Genomic DNA, 21,734 nt, shown 5'->3' with positions numbered 1-21,734 from the left:
TAATGTGCTTTCATATTTAGGGGAAGGTCACAAGGTTATTCTACTTCGTAGAAGGGGAAGGTAGAGAGGGAAATAGCGTCGTAAAAGGGGAAGGTAGGGGAATAGTATCACAGAAGGGGCAGGTAGAGTGGGAATAGCTTCGTAGGAGGAGAATGTACTGAGTGAAACAGCGTCGTAGAAGAGGGTCGTAGAGGAATAGTATCACAGAAGGGGAAGGTAGAGTGGGAATAACTTCGTAGAAGGAGAAGGTAGAGACTGAAATAGCTTCGTAAAAGGGGAAGGTAGGGAAACATCGTCGTAGAAGGGGAAGGTAGGGGAATAGTATCACAGAAGAGGAAGGTAGAGTGGGAATAACTTCGTAGAAGGGGAAGGTAGAGAGGGAAATAGTGTCGTAGGAGAGGAAGGTAAGGGAGTAGGATCACAGAAGGGGAAGGTAGAGTGGGAATAGCTTCGTAGAAGGAGAAGGTAGAGACTGAAATAGCTTCGTAAAAGGGGAAGGTAGGGAAACATCGTCGTAGAAGGGGAAGGTAGGGGAATAGTATCACAGAAGGGGAAGGTAGAGTGGGAATAACTTCGTAGAAGGGGAAGGTAGAGAGGGAAATAGTGTCGTAGGAGAGGAAGGTAAGGGAGTAGGATCACAGAAGGGGAAGGTAGAGTGGGAATAGCTTCGTAGAAGGAGAAGGTAGAGACTGAAATAGCGTCGTAAAAGGGGAAGGTAGGGAAACAGCGTCGTAGAAGGGGAAGATAGAGTGGAGAGTAGCGTCGTAGAAGGGGAAGGTAGGGGAATAGTATCACAGAAGGGGAAGGTAGAGTGGAAATAGCTTCGTAGAAGGGGAAGGTAGAGAGGGAAATAGCGTCGTAGAAGGGGAAGGTAGTAGAATAGTATCACAGAAGGGGAAGGCAGAGTGGGAATAGCTTCGTAGAAGGGGAATGTAGTGAGCGAAATAGCGTCGTAAATGGGGAAGGTAGGGAAACAGCGTCGTAGAAGGGGAAGATAGAGTGGAGAGTAGCGTCGTAGAAGGGGAAGGTAGAGAGAGGACAAGTCTCATCTACCTACAAGGCACAAAAGGTTCACAAAAATAGTCGTGTTTAATAAATCTTGTATTTTATATTTTTAACAGTGTCGATACGAATGATTGTATACATACGGTGGTACCATTAAAAACACATAAAACTTGTGTCTTTCCTCCGAGGTAGAGATCGGAATCTTTCGATCCAATCTTCCGCAGTATAATTCTCCGACTATTCCGCTCATTATAGTTTTTTCCCGTAGCTACTTATCATGTTCGAATATTGTAGCAACCGAGGAAATGGCGAACCAATCAGCGAACCATCTGGCAGAATGGTTGCACGCGAGTCTACCATCGGAAACTATCGATTTCTTCTTCGTTTCGAATGTAGCTATTACAATTATCAGTTTGGATTTTCTGCCATACGTTCCTCTGCATTTTCTGTCAATTAAGTTGATATTTATGTCCACCGCGCGGCCATTACTCTGTCGTCGTCTAACGCATCAAAGTTTATAGCAATCGAAGAAACCGAGTCCTCATTAGCAACAATCATTTAGAAACATCCAATTCCTTACTTATTCGTTACGACACAGCTCCCCCCCCTAACATTCTCCTAATTCGAGATAGATTTATTTCTTCTCTATCAACAGTTCCCCATTCCCGTCCTTCTTCTCGTGTACGCAATTCCTGATATACAAACGGAATCCGCAGGATCAGAATCCTGTGCACGCGGGACTATCAACGAAGATTTACCGAATTCTTTTTGTTTCGAGCTCCGGCACAAATTTAAACAACTCGATGTCTCTATTCGCTCAATTATCAGAGAAACCGGAGACGGAAATGGTTCATTTAGTGGTTTATTTAATTTAGAAAGTGGGCAACCGTGTTCTTGATTACTGGGTGGTCCAAAAATCACCAGATGGTTTGAAATTTCCAGGAATGGTGTTTCCCTTAGAAGAATAAATGGGAATATTTGATAAATAAAAGGATTATTCCATTTTTAAATGGTCTAATATTAGAGACAAATAAAATCGCCCGAAAATCATTTTCGGAGGCAAATTTCACATTTTCATAGCGATTTTTCGGTCAGATTTCGATGATGTAACAAAGAAATCTTTCCAACAAAACTTAAGCAGTATTCAGAAACGTATAAATATCAGTATGAAAAATCTAAAAAAATTGTTTCTATGAAAAGTAAAGGTCACTCTAATCTTTTAAATATGAGAATTAATTTTTGGCTTTTATATTGCGTGTGTAGCTAATTTTAATACGAATCCAAGGACCTACTGTGTTACGCCTTTAAACCAAGAAACGACAGTAAAACTTGTATAATTTGGTTAATTAATAATCTAATCCGCGTGCCGATAATTTTTTTCGGAGGTTCAACTAAGCACTGAATTATTTTCATTTCTTCCTCTTTTTTTTTTTAATTTTTTATGTGAAAATACATAGTGAACCTATGTTTATTTCGCAACCGAAATTCAAGTGTTGCAATAGAAAATTTGTAATTGACATTAATTAACATAGTATTATTCAATTGAGCTGTGTATCTTGTTAATTATATTAAAATGAACAAATAATAATAAGTAAAATTAGAAATTACTGCATTAAATACAATATTATATGAACAAATTGAAGTGAACGAACTTGGGCTCGTAAATAATTAGGTAACAACTTTTGTAATACAAGAATTTACAGAATTTTCCTTCAAACACTTGAAAATCGCCAATGAACAGACGATGTCTTAGAGACTGTTTAAAAACGCCAAGCGCGCCTTAAAATCTCGCGACTTTTTCGATGAAGTTTACTATACTCTATCCAAGGAGAGAACAGTACCGTGTGAAGACCAGTTTTCGTTCGTCGCTGCGCATCTTCGCCCTAATTGGTTCAAGAAAGTGGGGAGTGAGAGATGATAGGCTCGCTGCGCCCCACCATATTCCAAGCTGCGCGCAACGGTACTGTTCTATCGTTGGATATACAATACTTCACGGGTGTACAAATAGAAAAAATAATATTGCAGCCTTATTCTTCAGACCTTTAACTACAACGAACAACAAAAATTTTATGCCATTTTATGCAATTTTATGCCGCAAAAATTGAGAAATCGAATTTTTTCCACTTTTTCAGGCCAAATACCCCACTGTGGCGTCGTGCGAACGTTCGCTGGTTTTTCTCGTTGGGCAGGTAAGAGGGGAAGATTCGTGTGACGCGTGTAGAGGGGATGCGATGGATCCTATCGATCTCGGGCACCGCCATTTCTTCTAATGATCAGATTCGACGAGGACGCGACGCCACAGTGCGGACAAACGTGGCATATCTCACTACATGTGTATATCACGATGTACGATAAATTCCTTTGGCAAAACGTTTTATTAGGTGGCAATTGATATTATTAATCATATAACAATAATTTTTATGCATAAATATTGTTAATTTTTTTTTTTAATTTATTAATTTTATTGTTACATTTTTTTTTGTGAATAATTACTATTGCATTTACATTAGTAACCAAATTTAGATTTTTCTAAAAAATTTTACCATGTGTCGCACTCTCTAGAGTCCCAAAAATCAAATAATATTACATTAATTGTAAATCAGTGTTGCAATAATAATTCTGTATAATGGAAGATGCTCACCAAGGTATATGCATTCTTTTTACATTTAATAAAGTAGATTTATTTTTTGTATAAATTTTCAACGGTGGTTTTATTTATTACTTGCATATAAAACTTCAAATTAACATATCTCGAGGAAGGCAAAAAATATCCTGAGATTTTGACATATTCGGATATATCACTTGTTGTAGTTTAAGAATTTCATAGTTTAGCCTGCAACTAACTGCTACTCTTAATTTTATAAACTTTTTAATAAGTGCCCGTACCTTGCCTTTATGTTGTATTGTGGAAAATTCGTTAATTTCTTTTTTAATTTATTAGTTATATCGTTAAATTTCATTTTCTGCGAATAATTACCACAATACATATACATTCGTAAACAAATTTGGATTTTTGTACAAAATTTTGCCATTTGTCCGCCACAGAAAAATTCAATATTCGTGTATATCACGATATGAAATACATTTCTTTTGCAAAAAATGCGTATTAGGATAGAAATTGTTATTAATAATCATATAATAATCATTTTTATGCATAATACAATTTTGCAATAATTATACAGGGTGGATGATTTATCTGAAGAGATTGAAATATCTCGAGAAACGACAACAAAAAGCAAATCTTGCGATTTTACTGAAATTGATCAATATTTAATCAGAAATGTGCAAGATCACGGGATTGAATGATTCGTTTTGGATCACATTCAAAGTACCGAGGATGACTCGGATAGCGAATAGCGTTTTGTTAAGTTTGTTAATTTGGTTTATACTATTATAATTTGTCTATGTTAGTTATTATTAATATTAAATATGGTACATTTATTATTAATTTCGTTTTTAATTTGTTAGTTTTTAAAAATATATTTTTGTTTAAATAAAAATTGTTAATTTCTTAATAAATTTATTAATTATATTGGTAAATATCATTTTCTGTAAAAAAATTACCTATATATACATTAATAACCAAATTTAGAGAAGTGCTGAATATTAGGCCATTTCAGAGCCGTAACAAGGGTTTGAAGCGCCTGTGGCAAGTTTCTAACTTGCGCCTCCCCGTAACCCAATAATGACAAAAAAAATTGAAAATTTTAATGTAACAAGTTAAATTTTACTAAATGCAATATATTAAATACTATTAACCTCATCAAAATGAGTTGCCTGTATACATATACAATCATGTATTATATTTGTCAAGGTATTTGTATGAATAAATAATCTATAACCTAAATAAGAACAAATTTTTATTCATATTCAATGACGACAAAATAAAAGAAATACAAAACATAGGTATGTGTTAAAATAATATAATAAAAACATAAAACAGTTCAGCATATTTTATAAAGTAATTTTTCTCGTTTTTTCATCTGCAAACACATCTATTATATCGTCATAATTTAATGTTATGGCAACATCTTTTTCAATTGATATTATAGGCATGTTTGTTAATCGCTTTTGTCCAATAGATGAACGAAGGTACGATTTTACAATTTTTAATTTGCTAAACGAACGTTTGCAGGAAGCTGTTGTTACAGGCATTGTTATGAAAATCCTTAATTCTATGTCTAGATTTGGATACGTGTTTTGTAATGAGAGTTCGTGATTTTTTTGCAAGATTTGAAAAGCATCCAAGTGACCCTCAACCGAGTCGGTATTGTTTGTTTTGCGCCCTAAACCCAGTTGCGCCCGTGGCGGGCGCCTCTTTCGCCACGCCCTCGTTACGGCACTGGGCCATTTGTCCGCACTGTGCGATTTGGCGATTTCCGACCACTGTGATGACGTGTCAAAATTTCATTAAGTTCGGAATACTTTCCTATTCAAAGTACCTGGCGACTGGACTATGTGACGCGTGTGGAGGGGATGCGATGGATCCTATCGATCTCGGGCACCGCCATTTCTTCTAACGATCAGATTCGACGAGGACGCGACGTGACCGCGTGGCTGCCGTTGCCGGTGGAATCGTGTGCCACGATGTTTCCCCGTAGAACACCGAGGGGGGAGTCGGGCACCGATATGGGAGGAGTTCTCCACCGAGTTCTCTCTCCGTTCAGAGACTGCATGGAGCAGAGGTGGTCTCTGCTCACCTGAGGATTTCAGGTGGCAGTCGCCCTGCTGAGTTGTTCAGCGACGGGTACCTTCTCTCGTAACCGACAAGACGGTTGTGAATCCAGAGAATCCCGCGCGAGTTCTCAGTCGAGTTCTCGTGTTCCACTGGCACATACCCGACAACAAGCTCTATAACATCTATTACGTACAGATAGGAAAGATAACCGCGGAGAGAGAGAAAAAGAGAGAGAGAGAGAGACTGTTACGCGATGCAGGATTTTTACGGTCGCATAAACACGGACGGTACATACGCTACACACGTTCGCTCGACCGAGGTACACGCGTTTTTCACGGTTAGTTGAAACCCGTTATCGACCATTTTCGTTTGTCTCTTAATCGACTTTCTCCTTCCACGAGTTTTCAATGATTTCTTTATCGCGGAACCGACCGGTTGCCCAGCAGAAACGTCCTCAATGGACACCTCCCCAAACAGTTCGCTACTGTTTCTTGTTACCGGCGCGCCAACAACCGATTGGTAGTTGATGGATGGCACAAGCATCAGAGATTATACACGTCCGCTTCGCCACGATACTAACACGATACTTAACGACCCGTCGGATGTCGAAGACCCGCCGCACCGATATCAGTCGATTTGTTCCAACATCAATCAGCTCGATCGTTAATCCTCCGACGATTTCTCTTCGGATAGTTTGTCCTCGCTTCGTTCTAGTCGAAATTCGACGGTCCACTACGTTAATGGACCTGTCAGTGTCGCGATACCGAGTTTGTAAACAGTGACCGCAGTGGGCAACGACGAAATTGTGGATACTAACGCGACAAATGTTACTGCGTTCTCTTGTTTGTTTTTGAAATTCAGCTCAATTTTGTGGCTCTATCGAAAACTCTTCGACGATTTCTCTTCGAACGGTTTGTCCTCGCTTCGTTCTAGTCGAAATTCGTCGGTCCACTACGTTAATGGTCCTGTCAGTGTCGCGATACCGTGTTTGTAAACAGTGACGGCAGTGGGCAACGAAGAAATTGTGTATACTAACGCGAGAAATGTTACTGCGTTCTGTTGTTTGTTTTTGAAATTCAGCTCAATTTTGTGGCTCTATCGAAAACTCTTCGACGATTTCTCTTCGAACGGTTTGTCTTTACTTCGTTCAATTCGAACCTCGTAATTCGTGCATCCACTATGTTAATGGACTTGTCAGTGTGTCGATGCCGAGTTTGTAAACAGTGAGGGCAGTGGGGAACGACGAAATTGTGGACACTGTACCGTGACAAATATGGTACCGCATTTTATGTTTTGTTTTATCATTTTGTGAATCGATCGTTGATTCTTCTTCGACGCGTTTTCTTTGAACGGTTTGTCCTTTCTTTCTTATTGTTCGATATTCGTGGATTTACTATGTTAATGGACTTGTCAGTGTTAGGATGCCCAGTTTGTGAACAGTGACGGTAGTGGGAAAGATAAAATAGTGGAAACTGCATGCGAGAAATGTTACTGCATTCTTTGTTTTAAAATATAAAGATTCAATTTAAAATTATGGAATTTCAATCTAACATTGTAAAATGTCAGAATCAAAGGTTGTAGAAAATTGGAAAATCTCAATTGAAAATTCTAAAACTAAAATTTCAATCCATAATTGTGAAATTTTTATGTAAAATTGTAAAATTTCCATAAAAAATTGTAAAATTTCAATCAAAAATTGCAAAATGTCAATCAAAAATTGTAAAATGTGAATTTGTAATTGTAAATTTTCCATTTCAAATTCCAAAATTTCAATCTAAAATTGTACAATTCTAATATAAAATTGCAAAATTTCAATTGAAAACTGTAAACTTCTAATTTAATATCGTTAAATTTCAATCTAAAACTGTAAAATTGTAAAATTTCAATCTAAATCTGTACAATTCTAATATAAAATTGCAAGATTTCAATTGAAAACTGTAAACTTGTAATCTAATATCGTTAAATTTTAATCTAAAACTGTAAAATTGTAAAATTTCAATCTAAAATTGTAAAATGTCAAAATCTAAGATTGTAGAAAATTGGAAAATCACAATTCAACATTGTAACACTAAAATTTCGAATCATAATTGTGAAATTTTAATGTAAAATTGCAAAATTTCAATCTAAAATTGTAAAATTCCAATTTAAGATTGCAAAATTTCAATTCAAAACTGTAAAATTCTAATTTAACGTCGTTAAATTTCAATTGAAAACTGTAAAATTTCAATTTACAATTGTAAAGTATTAACGTAAAATCGTAAAATTACACTCTAAAATTATAAAATTATAAAATTTTAAACTGTGAATCTCTCCAGGACTGTAGACAATTGGAAAATTTCGATTGAAAACTGGAAAATATCAATCCAAAACTGTAAAATTCTAATTCAATATCGTTAAATTTCAATTTAGAACTGTAAATTGTAAAATTTCAATTCATAATTTGTAAAATTTTCACGTACAATTGGAAAACTTAAATTGAAAATTGTGGAATTTCCATTGAAAATTATAGAATTTCAATTTAAAATTGTAAAGAGTTTTAACGTAAAATTGTAAAATTTCACTCTAAAATTGTAAAATTATAAAATTTTAATCTAAAATTGTAAAATGTCAAAATCCAAGATTGTAGAAAATTGGAAAATCTCAATTCAAAATTGTGAAACTAAAATTTCAATATACAAATTGAAAAATGTGAATCCGGGATTGTAGAAAATTGGAAAAATTCATTTGGAAACTATAAAATTTCAATCCATAATTGTGACATTTTAATGTAAATTTGGAAGATTTCATTCTCAAAAAATTGTAAAATGTCAAAATCCAAGAATGTAGAAAATTGTAAAATTCTAATTTAAAATTGTAAAAAATCTCAATACGATATTGTAAAACTGTAAAATTTTAACGCAAAATTGTAAAATTTCACTCTAAAATTGTAAAATTATGAAATCTCAATCAAAAATTGTGAAATTTTCATGTAGAATTGTAAAATTTCACTCTGAAATTGCAAAATTACAAAATTTTAGTCTGAAATAGTAAAATGTCAAAATCTAAGATTGTAGAAAATTGAAAGATATCAATTAAAAAATGTAAAATTAAAATTTCAATATACAATTTTAAAATGTGAATCCGGGATTGTAGAAAATTGGAAAATTTTAATTTAAAATTGTAAAATCTCAATACGATATTGTAAAACTGTAAAATTTCAATACAAAATTGTAATATTTCAATTCAAAATTGAATCCAATTCTATTCATTGATTACACGTTCGTTGAGATGCCAAAGTGTTTCTCAATATTGAGAACGATATGCAGTGTTCAACAGTGTTAATTAAAATAGTGGAAATAAAAAAAAAATAGTTGAAATAAGAACGTCGTTGTCATTCGATTTAATTAGATTCAGTTCGAAGTTGAAAATTAGAGAAGATTAGATTAGTTTAATACAGTTCCCGGGATCATTCATAAATGTGTCCGCTACATAGCCGATGATCGGCGGATTCGCGGGTAAAGCGTCGAGAAGGTAACGATCGAGGAGATCGAACGGTCACGATTCGGCAAAAGTAAAATTGTTAAAGAGAAGCAGGGTAGGCGGATCACAAGACTGGTTTGGATCGGGTCGATGGAAAGTGAACGTCACGGGGAAGAGTGATGCATCGCGTGATCAAGAATGCTGATAAATGTTCGATGATCGGTGTTGGATCACGGCGTTCAAATTACGGTTCAGAGTTAGTGTGAAAATGTTGAACTGCTAAGCAAGTGGCTCATAAAACCGACTTCGAAATTAACCCTTTCCGTGTTCAAACGTATTCGACGATATCTGAACGTATTTTTCGAAGGGTAATCAAATTCGAATTTTCTTTGTAACTTCTGCACTTCGTAATTGTTATTGCAGCACTCGGTTGACTCGGTTTCATTTATTTACGAGTTTGAAGTGAAGTGACCATCAAGTTTGTGAAAATACCAAATTTCGGAACGAGAAATCAAATATACAGTGATCGGATTGTTTCGAAAAAATTGTGAGTATTCGTACAAATTTGAGTAAATTTGTTTTTAAACCTATTGTTACATGTAGTGCCTGCATCTTGAAGAAAAATATCTTTTTTCTGGCGCTGTCGTATTAGACTGTATACATGTAAATTGTCAGATATTTAGCTCGATCTAACATATTGTTGATCCGGAGAGGGTTAAGCGAATTACGTGATTAGTCGACAAATACAGATGCACCACCGCGACCGTGTAATTAATTATATAATCGCGTACGAAATGCCTATAAACGTGTCGAGTACGCGGTAGTAAAGTAGAGTGGAATAGAAATTGCATAATTCTTGGGGAAATACGAGAAGCAACAGATAAATAAGAACGCAAATAATACTCAAACGAATAATGCAAACGCTCACTGCATTTGCTGGAAAATATTTTATTGCATAGAAAATGATTAATATTTAATGTTATGGGAAATGTAATTCATATGAAAAACTGTATGAATTACTGTGTATGAAATTCGGATTTCACATCAAATTAATTACAAATAATTTTTATAAATACAACAAAACAAATTTTATTTAATCAGCTCTGTAAGGGAGGAGAGACGTGAAAAATATTACACGTGAGGAACAGAGAGATCGATGCATAAAAGATTCCGTTGCGAAGCGTAAGCAGATGATTTGTCGAGTTTTATCAGTTAACGATTTCAATAGGATCGGTGATAAATCATAGGATTATCTCGATATAATCGGGGTAGTTAATTATTGGAACGAATGAGAGAGAGAGAGATGCAAGCTCTTTTTTTAAGTTTAAAAGAATTTTCCAATTTTCTACAATCCTGGATTAATATTTAAAAGTTTTAGATTAAAATTTTATAATTTTACAATTTTAGAGTGAAATTTTACAATTTTACGTTGAAACTTTTTACTATGTTAAATTGAAATTCATTAATTCTACAATTTGCAATTCAAGTTTTCCAATTGTACGTCCAAATTTTACAATTTTACAGTTTTAAATTGAAATTTAACGACATTGAATCAGAATTTTACAGTTTTTAATTGAAACTTTACAGTTTTCTATTGAAACTTCGAAATTTTTACAATCATGGATTGACATTTTAAAATTTTAGATTGAAATTTTACAATTTTACGTTAAAACTTTACAATGTTAAATTAAAATTCTATAATTTTCAATTGTAATTCTACAATTTTCCAATTGTACGTTAAAATTTTACAATTGTGAATTGAAATTTTGCAATTTTACAGTTTTAAATTGAAATTTAACGATATTAAATTGGAATTTTACAGTTTCAGATTGAAATTTTGGAATTTGAAATGGATAATTTACAATTATAAAAATTGACATTTTACAATTTTTGATTGATATTTTACAATTTTAAATTTTTGAATTGAGTTTTTACAATTTTAAATTGAAATTCATTAATTCTACAATTTTCAATTCAAGTTTTCCAATTGTACGTCCAAATTTTACAATTTTACAGTTTTAAATTGAACTTTAACGACATTGAATCAGAATTTTACAGTTTTAAATTTAACTTTAACGACATTGAATCAGAATTTTACAGTTTTCAATTGAAACTTCCAAATTTTTACAATCATGGATTGACATTTTAAAATTTTAGATTGAAATTTTACAATTTTAGAATGGCACTTTACAATTTTACGTTAAAACTTTACAATGTTAAATTAAAATTCTATAATTTTCATTTGAAATTCTTCAATTTTCCAATTGTACGTTAAAATTTTACAATTGTGAATTGAAATTTTGCAATTTTACAGTTTTAAATTGAAATTTAACGATATTAAATTCCGAATTTTACAGTTTTCAATTGAAATTTTGCAATTTTAAATTGAAATTTGACAGTTGAAAAGGAATAATTGCATTTACGCTCTATCATCCCCCCTAAAGATGACGGTCGGGGGGAAAGTGTGGTGCTCGACATGGTACTCTCGAATGTACCGTGCCCATACCCACTAAAAAAACCTAACAGTACTTTGATCTTGTCCCAATGTCTTCACAGTTCTAAAATCCAATAGAAAGGGATATTTCAAAAATAATTTCCAATAGTCGAAAATAATGTGCCAGTACTTTGATGTTTTAGTATATTTAGATAGTTCTGTGCATTTGTTATGCAGAGCAACAATCTTCTAAATCAATTGAACAAAAATATAAATTAATAAAAAAGAATTGAACAAAAATCAAATAGAAATAGATTTTTTTAAAATAATATTGTACAGTCGAAAATATTGTACAAGCACTTTGATCATCTTCTAATGTCTTTTGCATTTGTTGTGAAGAGCAATAATCTTCTAAATCAATTGAAGAAAAATCAAATAGAAACGGATTTTTTAAAAATAATTTCCAATAGTCGATAATAATGTGCCTGTACTTTGATGTTTCCCCAATGTCTTCACAGTTCTGTATTTCGAATAATTTTAATGGATTTTTCAAAAATAATTTTCGATATATTTGGTAAATAACTAAAAACCAAAAAAAAAAAAATTAAATTATTGCAATGATTTTCGTTTCGGTCCTGCCGCGCATTTCTGCATAAATCGTAACTGTGGATTCGACGGTGAACCGTCTTTCCTGACCGGACTTCCATAATGAGAGACCGAGGAACAGGATTTACAATCAATTAATACAATATACTAATGAATTATTCATCGCTTTGCTTGCAGTTCTTTTTTGCAAGATAATTAGGTGGAATGAGATCATTAAAGAGTGGTTTCATTATCTTATGTTTGTAATTGGGTAGTCGAGATCGTGTAGAATGAATTCGGCTCGATTATAACTTTGGCGACGTTTACGGAATTATTGCAGCAGTTTTTAACAAGCCTTGTTTTTTTTTTGTGAGATAAAGAGCCGAGAGAATTATGAGTAGATGACCACCGTGATGGAGACGCAGGTTAATAAAATTCGACGTCTCAATTTTTATCTAATTAGGGATGACATATTTTACTGTACTTGAATTCGTTCTTATCTGGATCTAATCAATCGTCGGTCGTGGTAGATATACAGTGATTCCCATTAATATTCGGACTGTCTAAAAAACGCGATAATCTTTTTAATATTGGACTATACGATTCAAACTTTTTTTCGGAAGCTGGAGCACTTACAAGGGAACATATTCAGATGCGAAATTCGGATTTTGATAAAACTTTGGGAGTTTATAGTTCTTTGAAAAATATTTGACACGTATTTTTTTTTATCGGCAACCATCCACTTTGAAGGGGTGAAAACAGCCCTCAAAGTTGGGTGTTAAAACCATACTTTTTGAGATATTTCGGAAACCAGAGGTCGAAAAAATTTGAATTTTTTTTAAATTGTGTGTTTTTCAATGGGCAATGTAGTCGCGCAAGAAAATTTTAACAAAAGTTTTTTGTTTAAACAATATATTAAAAATTTGATTTCTTTTTGTAGTTTCTCTTATTTATTGTTAGTTAATTTTAATGTAAACTTGGGTGCGTGATCTTTGATCCAAAATAGGGGATACATGTTTCAGGATTTTCTTTTTTTTTGCCAAAGAAATTTTTTCGAAAATTGCAATTGGTCGGAGAATTGTAGAGAAAATACTAAAAGATCCATTTTACAACTTTTTTATCTGGGCCTATATTGAAAATGTAAAAAATACGTTTTGTAGATCTGTTTCAATTAAACATATCCTGAAAATTTCGTCAAAATCGGTCGACGTTGAAATGAGCTACAAGCGTTTAAAGATGGTAGAAATTGCAGATTTTCACGATTTGCGGCCAATAACAGCAGTAAATCTAAGAATTCTTACATCTTTCAATGTCTGTCATTTTTCTCCGCATCAACCGATTTCGATGAAACTTACACAATGCATATAACCCACACAGATCTACAAAACATATTTTTCAAAATTTCAATATAGGCCCGCATAAAAAAGTTGTAAAATGCAACATTTAGTTTTTCCTCTACAATTCCGGTCAAATGCAATTTTTTAAAAAATTTCTTTTCACATCCTGTAGTAAACTAATTGCTCTAGCTTTCCAAAAAAGTTCAAATCGCATAGTCCAATATTTAAAAAGTTATGGTGTTTTTAATAGTGTCCGAATATTAGTGGGAGTCACTGTATGTATAAACTTAATGATCTCATCAAGATCAATTCAGGTCATTGAAATCGGAGGATAGCAATCTTTTCATCCAGCTTAACTCGCACTTGAACATAATAGAATTTCGATCTTATTGAAACAGAATCGAACCTAACCCTGGCCTAATCTACCATAACCCAGACCTAACCCAGATACATCTTAATCCTCGGGTACTGTTCGGGTAACTGTTACTCTGCTTCTCTCTGAGCAAGATTAGATCAAAGGTGCAATTAAATTTAATTAGTACATCGTAAATGTCAGCTTGATTTACAAATTCACCCAACGAAGTCTAACCGATCGTGTTAAATGAATTGATGACGTTCTGTTTAACAAAAATGTAGTCCATTCTGGCGAGTAAATTAGGGTAAATAATTGCATTAGAGTGACACGGAGTCATCTTGAATAATGGCAAACATCTATAGGAAATCTCGAAACATTGAATCGGTAATAATTAGACAGCGGATCTTCGTGCAAAATAAGAACTTTCTACCTAAATTGCAACAAACTGGAGGGAAATAAAAATTTATTTTCTTTCTTAATATGTTTAATAGGTCTACAATAATATATAAATAGTAGGTATTTTTAAATTCTTCTAATGTTTCTTTTTACGCCTGTTTTCATTACATTGCATAAAATTACATCAAATCCGCTACCTACAGTGGCCGAAATTTCTATAAAGTCAACTTCTTTTTAATAGATATTTTAAAAATATCACCATTTTTGTTGATTTATCGTATCTGGTCTTGTGCCTTGTAGACACTCGGATAGAGGGAATGCGTACTCTAGACCGCTATGTTTATTATTTACGTTTGTTTTGATTTTTTTCTGTGTGGTGCAGAACACAAGTGCGAAGTTTCGATAAAGTCACTTAGTGTTTCTCTGTATTCTGAGCAGAGAACTACGGAAAACTGCGAATATTCTAAAAGTATTAGTTTTAGAACTCACAGAAATCCTGTTTGTTATAATTTGATTCACGTGTATGAGAATGCCGAGAGGAAAAGTACTAACAAGTGAAGAAAAAGCATCAATCGATGCTTATAAAGATATGGGCTGCTCTAATCGCGCAATTGCTAAGAAAACTAATCGGTCATATACTGTGATTAATAATTATATCAATTTACGTGAAAATTACGGAAAAAATCATGTTAAAGGTAGTAATAAAAAGTAGTCAAAGAGACAACATTCAATATTAATGAGGTCTGCAGCTAAGGAAAGGAAAAATGCAGCAGAATTTCGAGCTGAATTGGAGCTCCCAGTAACAACAAGACGTATGCAACAACTTTTAAATTCTTCTGGTCAAAAATACAACGTAAACCAGGCCTTAAATAAGTACATAATTAGGCCCGTATTGATTTCGCACGGGCACAAAACACAGTGACTTTATAAAAATTTCGGTGAGTGTACTAGTAAGAATCTAACAGCTTTTTATCCCATCATAAATTGTCTACAACCGACGGCTCTGAATGCGAATACCCCCGCAAGTGTAGATATGAATTATTTCTGATTAATTCCGTGCAATAATCTCTATATACAGAGTGTATCCGTTAAGCTATGTCACCATTTTTTAGGCATTTCCAGTAGTGCAATTAAAAAATGTTTTAGACAAAAGTTTCTCAGTACTTGATGAGCTACATGTTCGCATATTCTTAAATCTGAAAAAATGTTTTTTACGTAAAAAAGTAAAGGTCACCTTGACTTTTTTTAATGGCACTATATGTTTTGGACATCATAGGATTATTTCTGACGTCGAGACGAATTTAACAGTGTACTATACTATGACCTTGAAATGATCTCAAACTTGAAAATTTTGTGCAAACGTAATTTTAATGAAGAATTATTTCTTACAATATAAATCAAGTTACATTAGATGTTCGAACTGCGATCCACCTTCTATGATACAGAACTCCGCTCTTTGTATTAGATTTTTCGTTGTTGCCATAATTAGGGCGTCTCAGTTTATGTTTACTCTCGTCGCTTCTCATATTATGTTTGTATTCATCACTTACGGTTCAGAATCATCAGTGTGTCATCGTGTCATCGATCTAATCAGCTTATAGACAGTATTCTTTCAGTCGTAGTTTAGTATATCACGATTTGATCTTTCAGAATGAGTAAGTTTTCAAATACAGAAAGATGTGATATGTTATCTGTTTTCAATGAATGTGGAAAAAGTGCACGCACGGCGGAAAGATTGTACAAAGAACGGTTTCTAACTAGGATTTCTCCTTCTAGAGAAACATTCCGTTATCTTCAAAAACCATTGCTTTTACGTGGTAAATTTCCTGATGGGAAACATCCTAGTCGCAGTAGACCCGTCACAAACGAAGACAATGCAATATTAGTCTTCAATTAGTTTGAAGCCAATCCGCACGCGTCTATTCGACAAGTTGCAAAACAGTTGAATATGTCGGTCAAAAGTATTAATATAATTACGAAAAGATACAAATATCATCCATTTAAAATGATCGAGGTGGATCGCAGTTCGAACATCTAATGTAACTTGATTTATATTATAAGAAATAATTCTTCATTAAAATTACGTTTGCACAAAATTTTCAAGTTTGAGGTCATTTCAAGATCATAGTATAGTACACTGTTGAATTCGTCTCGACGTCAGAAATAATCCTATGATGTCCAAAACATATAGTGCCATTAAAAACAGTCAAGGTGACCTTTACTTTTTTACGTAAAAAACATTTTTTCAGATTTAAGAATATGCGAACATGTAGCTCATCAAGTACTGAGAAACTTTTGTCTAAAACATTTTTTAATTGCACTACTGGAAATGTCTAAAAAAATGGTGACATAACTTAACAGATACACCCTGTATAAAAATGCAGTCCTGACTCATTCACTCACTCACTGATCAACGCCCAGGCTAAACCCTTGGACCTAGAAAGCTGAAATTTTGCACAGAGGTTTCCTTTATGATCTATACAAGGGATAAGAAAGGATATTTCGAAATTCAACCCCCAAGGGGGTGCAAAGGGGTTGCAACGTTTGTATGAGGAATATTTTGTTCGTGGTCGGATTTGCTTGAAACTTCGTCTTAATGCTCTTTGATATAATTAATCAAACACCTGTTTCGGCATTTTAAAAAATTGATCCCCTAAGGGGGTGAAAAGGGGTTTTGAGATCTAAGATGGCGGCATGACATAAAATTAAAACTCTATAAGGGTGAATGGGGGGTTAAAAGGTTTTATATGGAGAAACAATATCAATTTCCGAGGGCATTAAACGGTTTTCTGTGCGAGCGAAGCCGCGGGCAAAAGCTAGTTCTTCCATAAAATGCTTACACATATCATTATTTCATGAGAAATTAGGAATAATATTAAAATAAAGTACGGAGGAAAAGCTTGGTACCGCAGCAATGGGTACAGTTACCATAGCCTAAGAAAAATATTTGCGGGGAAATAAACTTGTGCGAAAATGAAATTCGGTATTAGCGAACCAATGATCATGACCATGACCCAATTCAGACCCACACTGATCCGCTTCAGCCGAGTTAAACGCAGCCTGACCAGGCTTAAACATCTTTCGAGCCGCTTTAGTTGCATCAGCGCCGGTACCGTAAACGGCGCGGATGATAATTAAGGTCGTGTCGTGAGAATCGAGAAGAATGGACGATCGATCGCGGAACAGTTAGTATGCATCTACCTACATGCATCTCGATACGAACGGAATCTCATTTTCTGTCGTATCTTTATTCACGAATCGAATTACCATTTTCATTATGTCCGATAAATTTGTCTGCAGTTCTCGATTACTAAACGAAGTAAATAAATTCACTCGAACAATCGTCGAACGGCCACCGTACGGATGCGAATAATTTTATAAACTCTATCTATAGATTTTGTCAGGATTGCAAAACAAAAGTTGTGAGACGAAATCGTTTGTACAATTTCATATTGAAATCAAACTGGAGATGCAGCAAACAAACATCTGTTTCTTTTGAACTTTGACAATCGTTTTCTCTTGTATTGTTATTAGGCATTGGATTTTATTCATTTATGACAAAAATGTGCAGGTGTAATTTAAAACAGTGAATAACTTGGAAGAATTTAAAAATATACTATATATTTCACTCCAGGTTTTGTTGCAATTTAGGTAGAAAATGTTTATTTTGCACAAAGATCTGCTGTCTAATCATTATTCACCAATCGCGAAACAAAAGTTGACAAAATCGTTTATGCAATTTCGATATGACATATAATGTACAACTAAATAGGAGATCCAACACACAAAAATCTGTTTGTTTTTCTGTATTCAAAACTCAGTTTCTTTTGAACATTGACAATATATTTTTTATTGTATCATTATTCGCCAATTGTTAAAGAAAAATTCACAAAATCGTTTATACAATTTTGATATTTTAATGGACAACTGAACAGAAGATGCAGCAAACAAAAATCAGTTTCGTTTGTGCTTTAAAAATCATTTTCTCTTGTATCTTTATTCCCGACTGGTAAAACAATTCTATATCATAGAATATTCATAATGTAAAACTAAACTGAAGAAACAACAAACAAAAATCTGTTTTTTTTTAAACATTGTTCACCAATCATTATTCACGAATCGTCAAACAAAAATTGACAAAATCGTTTATACAATTTTGATACCATAATGTAAAAAATGTTACTGTATTCCCTATTTTGTTTTATTTTATAATTTAAAAATGTAAAGTTTCAGTTTAAAATCGTCGATTAAAATTGTAAAATTTCAATCTATAATAGTAAAAAATTGGTTAATTTTAAAATTGTAAAAACTCAATTCAAAAATGCAAAATTGTAAAATTTTAATCAAAAATTGTAAATTATCAATTTATAATTGTAAATTTTCCATTTCAAATTCCAAAATTTCAATCTGAAACTGTAAAATTCCAATTTAAAATATCGTTAAATTTCAATTTAAAACTGTAAAATTGCAAAATTTCAATTCACAATTGTAAAATTTTAACGTACAATTGGAAAATTGTAGAATTTCAATTGAAAATTATAGAATTTTAATTTAACATTGTAAAGTGTTAACGTAGAATTGTAAAATTTCAATCTAAAATTTTAAAATGTCAATCCATGATTGTAAAAATTTCGAAGTTTCAATTGAAAACTGTAAAATTTCAATCCAAAACTGTAAAATTCTGATTCAATGTCGTTAAAGTTCAATTTAAAACTGTAAAATTGTAAAATTTGGACGTACAATTGGAAAACTTGAATTGAAAATTGTAGAATTAATGAATTTCAATTTAAAATTGTAAAAACTCAATTAAAAAATGTAAAATTGTAAAATTTCAATCAAAAATTTCAAAATGTCAATCCATGATTGTAAACATTTCGAAGTTTCAATTGAAAACTGTAAAATTTCAATCCAAAACTAAAATTCTAATTCAAATATCGTTAAAGTTCAATTTAAAAATGTAAAATTCTAAAATTTCAATCTAAAATTTTAAAATGTCAATCCATGATTGTAAAAATTTGGAAGTTTCAATTGAAAACTGTAAAATTTCAATCCAGAACTGTAAAATTTTGATTCAATGTCGTGAAAGTTTAATTTAAAACTGTAAAATTGTAACATTTGGACGAAAAATTGGAAAACTTGAATTGAAAATTGTAGAATTAATGGATTTCAATTTAAAATTGTAAAATCTCAAAATTCAAGATCGTAGAAAATTGGAAAATTTCAATTTAAAATTGTAAAAACTGAATACAAAATTGTATAAACTGTATAATTTCTATTGTAACTGTAAAATCATTTTCTCGTGTATCATTAATCACCAATCGTAAAGCAGAACTTGACAAAATCGTTTGTGCAATTTTGATACTATAATATGATACTATAATATAAAAAACTAAACTGAAGATGCCGCGAGCAAAAATCATTCTTTTTTTGTTAGCTTTATGTCGCGTCAACTGCTAGGTCAACCTAAATAGTTAATTAGCGACATCATAGAATAAGTCGGGAGCATTGTCGCCAGATAAGGGGAATTGATTAATAGAATTGAGGGGAATACGTGGAGGAATAGCGAGAAAGAATGGGGACACAAGTCTTAATTCAGACCTCGGAGGTTCGGATAATCGCGGTTCTACTGTACATTTTATTCGTGTGCATATTCCAATAAAAATGGCTCGTTCAGTTTCCGTGGGGAATGAAAACTGCGTCGATCTGACTGCTCAATCTGCAAGCAATGGGAAAGACAGTGCACACAAACAGGTAATCCCGTTTTCACCTGATTCTCGAGTTCTAGTCACTTTCGTGTTGCGGTAATGAGCAACTCTTTGCCATTATAGGAAGTGTTCGGAATGGCCACGTGTAGCTCGCACGCGGCTTTGTAATCAAGCTGCAATTTCTACGAATGCTTTTAACGGAGAAGGCAATAAATGGAATATTTACAAACGCGTGAATGTCCGGCCGCTTGATGGCAAACATAAATATCTAGCTGACGGAGAGTCCTGTTTCCTGTTCGCGATCTGGCCTATCTAGTGTCTAATAAATGAACGACGGGTTCGTAAACACGTCGGCAAGGATACCAATAATTTTCACGCATTGTCGTACGGAATTATCGAAGGTAATGAATAAGATAATGGCTAGTGATGGGATCAAGTTGAATATGTATTCCCGAAAGCAGGCCATGAGAGATGATGATTAGGATTGATTGTGCGAAGCAGGAATAACATAATTGTTACATTAAAAGCCACATTGCAACATTCTTGAATTGTTTAATTCTTTCACTTTTCTATATTTCGCCCGACCAATTTCTTCATAAATGCATCAAGATCCGCAGTCTAACGATGATATTTATACAGTGACTCCCATTAACCTTCATCCGTGACCCTCATTCCAATTGACACAGTGGTAAAAGATCGATGAAATAACAAAGCAGGGTAAAGCTACCAGTTACCAGAGTTGTGTCGAATTACAATTGAATTACTTCACGAATTATAATTACTAGACTGCGGATCGTTGCGCAAAATAAAAGTTTTCCAAGTCAATTACAAGAAATAGTAGCTGCACAAACGTTTATTTCTTGTCTTAATAATTTTATTAAGCCACAGGCAATATAACCGTATTTTACAAATCGTCAGGTATTTTTACTGTTTTGTGTTTCATTTAAACGTTTTTATCATAAATGCATAAAATCCGCAGTCTAATAATTGCGAAGTACATTGTATTAAATTATTTCGTAATTCGAAATAACTCGCTTCATTCAATTAAATTACGATGTAATTTGTAATTCTGACCCCTCACATTCAATTCAATTATATTTCACCCAACCCCAACTTCTTCATAAATGCACAAACACCCGCAGCCCAGTAACAATAATAAGTCTAAATCTGAAATCTAATGATAACAAAGCTAAAATTATAATGTTACGAGTTTTTCAAATAGTAGTTATAGTCTTTCTTTGAAATTCCGGGACAGTTTGACATTTAACTGGGATCCTAGACAGCACCTTTCGGAACAATCCCAGCCAATCTGGGACGGTTGGCAACCCTAGTCGCGACTCGAACGACAATAAATTCGGAGAACCAGTTGGAAGCTCTTCCGGCTCATTAGAGGCGATACTATTCGCGTTGCTTGTTATTTTCGTATATTTTTCTCGATGCTATTTACGGGATATAGCTGTCGAGATTACGAAGTCATTATCATAATTAGGAGAACTTGCCTCGACCGCAGGTCTAGAACGCAAAACATTGTTGCGATTCTGCAGATCGTGCGAACGTGAACGTGTATTAGTTCCGCTCTGCAAATGTTACCTTCGGGAAGCCATCATTTTTAGTCCGACGATATAATTAGAGTGGACGTACACCAGAACGCAGCGGTTAAATTGAAACTCTGGGAAACTCTGAAGATTGATGTTGATCCCAGTTTTCATATGTATGTTAATTCTCCTCTCGTTATCTCTGCATTTAGTGATCGCATAACTGCTGCACGATCGAAGTTATT

General features: G+C 33.4%; 1 protein-coding gene across 1 annotated transcript in view; it reads left to right on the top strand.

The window, feature by feature from the left end:
* The first annotated feature begins 4,711 nt into the window (after window positions 1-4,711).
* Window positions 4,712-21,734, top strand: part of LOC143218322 (uncharacterized) — a 104,455-nt gene continuing 87,432 nt past the window's right edge. Inside the window, exon 1 of the mRNA XM_076443454.1 lies at window positions 4,712-6,020. The gene's annotated coding sequence lies outside the window, so the exon portion shown is untranslated. The remainder of the gene's footprint in view (window positions 6,021-21,734) is intronic.

The sequence above is a fragment of the Lasioglossum baleicum genome, chromosome 19 (genome assembly GCF_051020765.1).
Source record: "Lasioglossum baleicum chromosome 19, iyLasBale1, whole genome shotgun sequence".
In the NCBI taxonomy this organism is placed as follows: Eukaryota; Metazoa; Arthropoda; class Insecta; order Hymenoptera; family Halictidae; genus Lasioglossum; species Lasioglossum baleicum.
Note: the sequence above shows the minus strand (reverse complement) of the source record. Positions and strands in the feature narration are given on the sequence as shown.